The 8,294-nt window shown below is 38.1% G+C and overlaps 1 protein-coding gene across 3 annotated transcripts in view; it reads right to left on the bottom strand.

Moving 5' to 3' along the window:
- The window catches only part of mgat1a (alpha-1,3-mannosyl-glycoprotein 2-beta-N-acetylglucosaminyltransferase a), an 85,821-nt gene extending 78,770 nt beyond the window's left edge, over nt 1-7,051 (bottom strand). Inside the window, exon 1 of one of the 3 annotated variants that reach the window (XM_072475351.1) lies at nt 6,961-7,051. The gene's annotated coding sequence lies outside the window, so the exon portion shown is untranslated. Of the gene's footprint in view, nt 1-50; nt 155-6,960 lie in introns of those variants that run through there. The other 2 variants (XM_072475354.1, XM_072475352.1) reach the window with 2 other exon arrangements.
- Between the last annotated feature and the right edge of the window lie 1,243 nt (nt 7,052-8,294).

Below are 8,294 nucleotides of genomic sequence, written 5' to 3' on the forward strand. Positions count from 1 at the left end.
AGCAATGCTAACCACTGGGCCACTGTGCTGCCCTCCATCCCCGGACTTACCCAATTGTGTACAACACAAGTTCTGAAGCATTGCATCCGTGGGGCCGGTCGAATTTCTGTCAGGGAACCAGGCGAACTCTGGATACACTGACTTTATAATTCAATAATCCATAACTTGTGTGCGTGTGTTTGATCATGGAAATGTCAATTCTGTTGCTATAAACAAAAGAAAATGTGTCTCCAGCAATTCAAGCGCAGCAAGGAATTAGGAAGGCAAATGGAATGTTGACCTTTATTGCAAAGGCGGGGGATGGAGTATAAAAAGTCAGGAGTTCTTGCTACAACAGCACAGAGTATTGGCGAACTGCACCTGGAGTAGTGTCCTTACTGAAGGACGGATACACATGCATCAGAGAAGGTTAACGAGGCTGATTCCTGGGATGTAGGGGGTTGCCTAATGAGGAAAGGTTGAGCAGGTTGGGCTTATACTTATTGGAGTTTAGAAGAATGAGAGGCGAGCGTTTCAGATCATATTTGATTCTGAGGGGGCTCGACATGGCGGATGCTGAGGGAACGTGTCGGCTCAAGGGAGAATCTAGAACTAGGACGCACACTTTCAAAATAAGAGGTCTCCCATTTCAGACAGAGGCGAGGAATAATTTCTCTCCTCAGAGGGTGCGTCTTTCGACATATTCAAAGTTGAATTAGACAAACGTATGGGCAATGTGGGAGGTATGGAGGACAGGCAGGAAAGGTCAACTTACAAATGGCATGGGAAAAGCAGATTTAAGGGGCCTATTCCCGCGACGACTTATAATGTTCTTAAGATCTTATGTTGTTCTTTAGGTAGCTGACACATTTCGAAGTTAAGATAGGGTGACTGACAGACAGCAAACTGTAAATCAAGACGAGATACAATCAGCAACTTTTTCCCTCCTTATCTATGAAACTAAGAACAATCACCAATATTTTCCCTTCATGTATATGCAATCTGGCGAGCCATGCTATTGCTGCATGGATACTTCCAGTTCTGTATCCTCTTCTCCACCCTCGAATACGACAAACACCTCAATCATTGTAGCTTCCTTGGCCGATACAACAGCTGTCACTAAACTCCCCATTCCAACTTGTGACTCCCCACAACTCTGCCAGTTTTCCCACACATTCAGACATATCCATCAATCTATCCTCACAGCTCTCTTTAAACAGCATCTTCATCCCGTCACATAATTTTCCATTAATTATAGAGTCATTCTCCCACACTTTCGGTGGGATATTTATTTATTTATATTTTTATAAATTTAGAGTAACCAATTCATTTTTTCAAATTAAGGGACAATTTAGGGTGGCCAATCTACTTGCCTGCACATCTTTGGGTTGTGGGGGCGAAACCCAGGCAGACACGGGGAGAATGTGCAAACTCCACACGGACAGTGACCAAGAGCCGGGATCGAACCTGGGACCTCGGCGCTGTGAGGCAGCAGGGCTAACCCACTGCATCACCGTGCTGCCCTTGGGATATTTATTTATCAATGATAGATTCCCCCTCTCTCTGAGATACTTAGATATTGATTATAAAGTCTCATTCTGTGGGTATTGATTCCAAAGTTTATCACCTGTCAGTTGTATATTTATATATTGATCTGGAGTTTATCACATGTCAGTTGTATATTTATATATTGATCTGGAGTTTATCACCTGTCAGTTGTATATTTATATATTGATCTGGAGTTTATCACCTGTCAGTTGTATATTTATATATTGATCTGGAGTTTATCACCTGTCAGTTGTATATTTGTATATTGATCTGGAGTTTATCACCTGTCAGTTGTATATTTATATATTGATCTGGAGTTTATCACCTGTCAGTAGTATATTTGTATATTGATCTGGAGTTTATCACCTGTCAGTTGTATATTTGTATATTGACCTGGAGTTTATCACCTGTCAGTTGTATGTTTATATATTGATCTGGAGTTTATCCCCTGTCAGTTGTATATTTATATATTGATCTGGAGTTTATCACCCGTCAGTTGTATATTTGTATATTGATTGTGGAGTTTATCACCTGTCAGTTGTATGTTTATATATTGATCTGGAGTTTATCACCTGTCAGTTGTATATTTCTATATTGACCTGGAGTTTATCACCTGTCAGTTGTATATTTATATATTGATCTGGAGTTTATCACCTGTCAGTTGTATATTTATATATTGATTGTGGAGTTTATCACCTGTCAGTTGTATATTTATATATTGATCTGGAGTTTATCACCTGTCAGTTGTATATTTATATATTGATCTGAGGTTTATCACCTGTCAGTTGTATATTTATATATTGATCTGGAGTTTATCACCTGTCAGTTGTATATTTATATATTGATCTGAGGTTTATCACCTGTCAGTTGTATATTTATATATTGATTGTGGAGTTTATCCCCTGTCAGTTGTATATTTGTATATTGACCTGGAGTTTATCACCTGTCAGTTGTATATTTGTATATTGATCTGGAGTTTATCACCTGTCAGTTGTATATTTGTATATTGACCTGGAGTTTATCACCTGTCAGTTGTATATTTATATATTGATCTGGAGTTTATCACCTGTCAGTTGTATGTTTATATATTGATCTGGAGTTTATCCCCTGTCAGTTGTATATTTATATATTGACCTGGAGTTTATCACCTGTCAGTTGTATATTTATATATTGATCTGGAGTTTATCACCTGTCAGTTGTATGTTTATATATTGATCTGGAGTTTATCCCCTGTCAGTTGTATATTTATATATTGATCTGGAGTTTATCACCTGTCAGTTGTATATTTGTATATTGATTGTGGAGTTTATCACCTGTCAGTTGTATGTTTATATATTGATCTGGAGTTTATCACCTGTCAGTTGTATATTTATATATTGATCTGAGGTTTATCACCTGTCAGTTGTATATTTATATATTGATCTGGAGTTTATCACCTGTCAGTTGTATATTTATATATTGATCTGAGGTTTATCACCTGTCAGTTGTATATTTATATATTGATCTGGAGTTTATCACCTGTCAGTTGTATATTTATATATTGATCTGGAGTTTATCACCTGTCAGTTGTATATTTATATATTGATCTGAGGTTTATCCCCTGTCAGTTGTATATTTATATATTGATCTGAGGTTTATCACCTGTCAGTTGTATATTTATATATTGATCTGGAGTTTATCACCTGTCAGTTGTATATTTATATATTGATCTGAGGTTTATCACCTGTCAGTTGTATATTTATATATTGATCTGGAGTTTATCACCTGTCAGTTGTATATTTATATATTGATCTGAGGTTTATCACCTGTCAGTTGTATATTTATATATTGATCTGGAGTTTATCACCTGTCAGTTGTATATTTATATATTGATCTGGAGTTTATCACCTGTCAGTTGTATATTTATATATTGATCTGGAGTTTATCACCTGTCAGTTGTATATTTATATATTGATCTGAGGTTTATCCCCTGTCAGTTGTATATTTATATATTGATCTGAGGTTTATCACCTGTCAGTTGTATATTTATATATTGATCTGGAGTTTATCACCTGTCAGTTGTATATTTATATATTGATCTGAGGTTTATCACCTGTCAGTTGTATATTTATATATTGATTGTGGAGTTTATCCCCTGTCAGTTGTATATTTGTATATTGACCTGGAGTTTATCACCTGTCAGTTGTATATTTATATATTGATCTGAGGTTTATCACCTGTCAGTTGTATATTTATATATTGATTGTGGAGTTTATCACCTGTCAGTTGTATATTTATATATTGATCTGGAGTTTATCACCTGTCAGTTGTATATTTATATATTGATCTGGAGTTTATCACCTGTCAGTTGTATATTTATATATTGATCTGGAGTTTATCACCTGTCAGTTGTATATTTATATATTGATCTGGAGTTTATCCCCTGTCAGTTGTATATTTATATATTGATCTGGAGTTTATCACCTGTCAGTTGTATATTTATATATTGATCTGGAGTTTATCACCTGTCAGTTGTATATTTATATATTGATCTGAGGTTTATCACCTGTCAGTTGTATATTTATATATTGATTGTGGAGTTTATCACCTGTCAGTTGTATATTTATATATTGATCTGGAGTTTATCACCTGTCAGTTGTATATTTATATATTGATCTGGAGTTTATCACCTGCCAGTTGTATGTTTATATATTGATCTGGAGTTTAACACCTGTCAGTTGTATGTTTATATATTGATCTGGAGTTTATCACCTGTCAGTTGTATATTTGTATATTGATTGTGGAGTTTATCACCTGTCAGTTGTATATTTATATATTGATCTGAGGTTTATCACCTGTCAGTTGTATATTTATATATTGATCTGGAGTTTATCACCTGTCAGTTGTATATTTATATATTGATCTGGAGTTTAACACCTGTCAGTTGTATATTTGTATATTGATCTGGAGTTTATCACCTGTCAGTTGTATATTTATATATTGATCTGGAGTTTATCACCTGTCAGTTGTATGTTTATATATTGATCTGGAGTTTATCACCTGTCAGTTACATATTTATATATTGATCTGAGGTTTATCACCTGTCAGTTGTATATTTATATATTGATCTGGAGTTTATCACCTGTCAGTTGTATATTTATATATTGATCTGAGGTTTATCACCTGTCAGTTGTATATTTATATATTGATCTGGAGTTTATCACCTGTCAGTTGTATATTTATATATTGATCTGAGGTTTATCACCTGTCAGTTGTATGTTTATATATTGACCTGGAGTTTATCACCTGTCAGTTGTATATTTATATATTGACCTGGAGTTTATCACCTGTCAGTTGTATATTTATATATTGACCTGGAGTTTATCACCTGTCAGTTGTATATTTATATATTGATCTGGAGTTTATCACCTGTCAGTTGTATGTTTATATATTGATCTGGAGTTTATCACCTGTCAGTTGTATATTTATATATTGATCTGGAGTTTATCACCTGTCAGTTGTATATTTGTATATTGATCTGGAGTTTATCACCTGTCAGTTGTATATTTATATATTGATCTGGAGTTTATCACCTGTCAGTTGTATGTTTATATATTGACCTGGAGTTTATCACCTGTCAGTTGTATATTTATATATTGACCTGGAGTTTATCACCTGTCAGTTGTATATTTATATATTGATCTGGAGTTTATCACCTGTCAGTTGTATGTTTATATATTGATCTGGAGTTTATCACCTGTCAGTTGTATATTTATATATTGATCTGGAGTTTATCACCTGTCAGTTGTATATTTGTATATTGATCTGGAGTTTATCACCTGTCAGTTGTAGATTTGTATATTGACCTGGAGTTTATCACCTGTCAGTTGTATATTTGTATATTGACCTGGAGTTTATCACCTGTCAGTTGTATATTTATATATTGACCTGGAGTTTATCACCTGTCAGTTGTATATTTATATATTGATCTGGAGTTTATCACCTGCCAGTTGTACATTTACATATTGATCTGGAGTTTATCACCTGTCAGTTGTATATTTATATATTGATCTGGAGTTTATCACCTGTCAGTTGTATATTTATATATTGATCTGGAGTTTATCACCTGCCAGTTGTACATTTATATATTAATCTGGAGTTTAACACCTGTCAGTTGTATGTTTATATATTGATCTGGAGTTTATCACCTGTCAGTTGTATGTTTATATATTGATCTGGAGTTCATCACCTGTCAGTTGTGTGTTTATATATTGATCTGGAGTTTATCACCTGTCAGTTGTATGTTTATATATTGATCTGGAGTTTATCACCTGTCAGTTGTATATTTGTATATTGACCTGGAGTTTATCACCTGTCAGTTGATGTTTATATATTGATCTGGAGTTCATCACCTGTCAGTTGTATGTTTATATATTGATCTGGAGTTTATCACCTGTCAGTTGTATGTTTATATATTGATCTGGAGTTTATCACCTGTCAGTTGTATGTTTATATATTGATCTGGAGTTTATCACCTGTCAGTTGTATATTTGTATATTGATCTGGAGTTTATCCCCTGTCAGTTGTATATTTATATATTGATCTGGAGTTTATCGCCTGTCAGTTGTATGTTTATATATTGATCTGGAGTTTATCCCCTGTCAGTTGTATGTTTATATATTGATCTGGAGTTTATCCCCTGTCAGTTGTATGTTTATATATTGATCTGGAGTTTAACACCTGTCAGTTGTATGTTTATATATTGATCTGGAGTTTATCACCTGTCAGTTGTATATTTATATATTGATCTGGAGTTTATCACCTGTCAGTTGTATATTTATATATTGATCTGGAGTTTATCACCTGTCAGTTGTATGTTTATATATTGATCTGAGGTTTATCACCTGTCAGTTGTATATTTATATATTGATTGTGGAGTTTATCACCTGTCAGTTGTATGTTTATATATTGATCTGGAGTTTATCACCTGTCAGTTGTATGTTTATATATTGATCTGGAGTTTATCACATGTCAGTTGTATGTTTATATATTGATCTGGAGTTTATCCCCTGTCAGTTGTATGTTTATATATTGATCTGGAGTTTATCACCTGTCAGTTGTATCTTTATATATTGATCTGGAGTTTATCCCCTGTCAGTTGTATGTTTATATATTGATCTGGAGTTTATCACCTGTCAGTTGTATATTAAATTATTGATCTGCAGTTTCTCACCTCTCGCTTGTAATATATTCCCTGATGCCCTTTCTCTGCCTGGTGAAGCTGCTGCCGGGGAGACTTACTCTGTCCTGTCACAACGCTCACTGAGAGCGCGGCACCCGGCCTGGTCTCCAAGGTGACGAGTCCCTTGGGGTCTCCATGGTGACGGTCCCGGCCTGCCCGCTCCCTCCCTACTCTGCCCCCTCGCCCTCACCCCCGTTTCCATGGTTACTCACCCTCTTCCCCATGGTTCCACAGCTCTCGTGCTCTTCCTCTCTTCCTGCTCCCAGCCCAGCCCGGCGGGGCGCCTGCGCGCACAAAATAGACGTCAGCGCGCCTCTGCCTTTCTGGTGCGCGCGCGTTCAAACCGCCGCGTGGTCAGGGCGGGGCCGCTGGGCCTGACCCACCCTGATTGGCCGGGGCACCTCATGTGACAGAGAGCAGACCTGTGTGAACATCGGTCGACTGTAACTGGCTGACCCAAAGCACGTGACGCCGCCTTATTTTGTGAATGAATCGCAGGGACGTGAAATTGATCCGGACTCTAGCGCGCATGTTGCCAACTCTCCCGGATCACACTGGAGTCTCCTGGAATTATAGGTTCCATTCTGAATTAAATCAGAGCGGCGCCACAACATCCTTCCCAATACGTTTTTGTTAACTGTTAAAATAACGTGATGGAGAGAAAAAAGTCTCACTGTTTTGAGAATTTTCATGCTGACTCGCCATAGTCCAACAGGACCACATCCTCTGTCCATTAGGAGACAATGGTCATGTGTGACTTGAAGGGTACCACTCTGCCACCTTGGGCAGAGCGTGGAGGCTGCCTTCCGTGAACTACCACAGCATCCACGTTTTAAATGTGGGGTACTGTACAAAGGGGGGGGGGGGGTAGGGGGTGCATGGCTGGCGAATCTGCTTTTGGGCAGCTGGGAATCATTGCGCAAAATCTGAATGCAGTGAAAGACTTTGAACGCAGCATCCAGGCATGATGCGAACCAGGGCACGGGGCGACCACCTCCTCTACGGAACAAATCTGTGCAAGGGTTGGGAGCTCTGGCACTAAGTGACATCCTGCACCGCACGCTAGGCAGCACACGTGGCTTCACAGCTCCAGGGTCCCAGGTTCGATTCCCGGCTGGGTCACTGTCTGTGCGGAGTCTGCACGTTCTCCCCGTGTCTGCCTGCGTTTCCTCCGGGTGCTCCGGTTTCCTCCCACAGTCCAAAGATGTGCAGGTTAGATGGATTGGCTATGCTAAATTGTCCTTAGTATCCAAAAAAGGTTTGGAGGGGTATTGGGTAGGGTGTAAGTGAGGGCTTAAATGGGTTGGTGCAGACTTGATGGGCCGAATGGCCTCCTTCCTGTATGTGCTAGGTTCTAGCCATCTGAACCACAATTCACCACTGCTCATCGTTTCCCAACACTCAGCCAACCTGGTATTCATGCTGCCACCACTCATGGGCTTCAACTTGTGCCACTTTATCAAACACCTTTTAAAAGTTCATACATGCCTGTCACTTTTCTTTGCAGGCTCCGCTGTGGCCTCGCTTCAGGAATCTCGCGTGGCCA

This window comes from Scyliorhinus torazame, chromosome 14 (assembly GCF_047496885.1).
Source record: "Scyliorhinus torazame isolate Kashiwa2021f chromosome 14, sScyTor2.1, whole genome shotgun sequence".
In the NCBI taxonomy this organism is placed as follows: domain Eukaryota; kingdom Metazoa; phylum Chordata; class Chondrichthyes; order Carcharhiniformes; family Scyliorhinidae; genus Scyliorhinus; species Scyliorhinus torazame.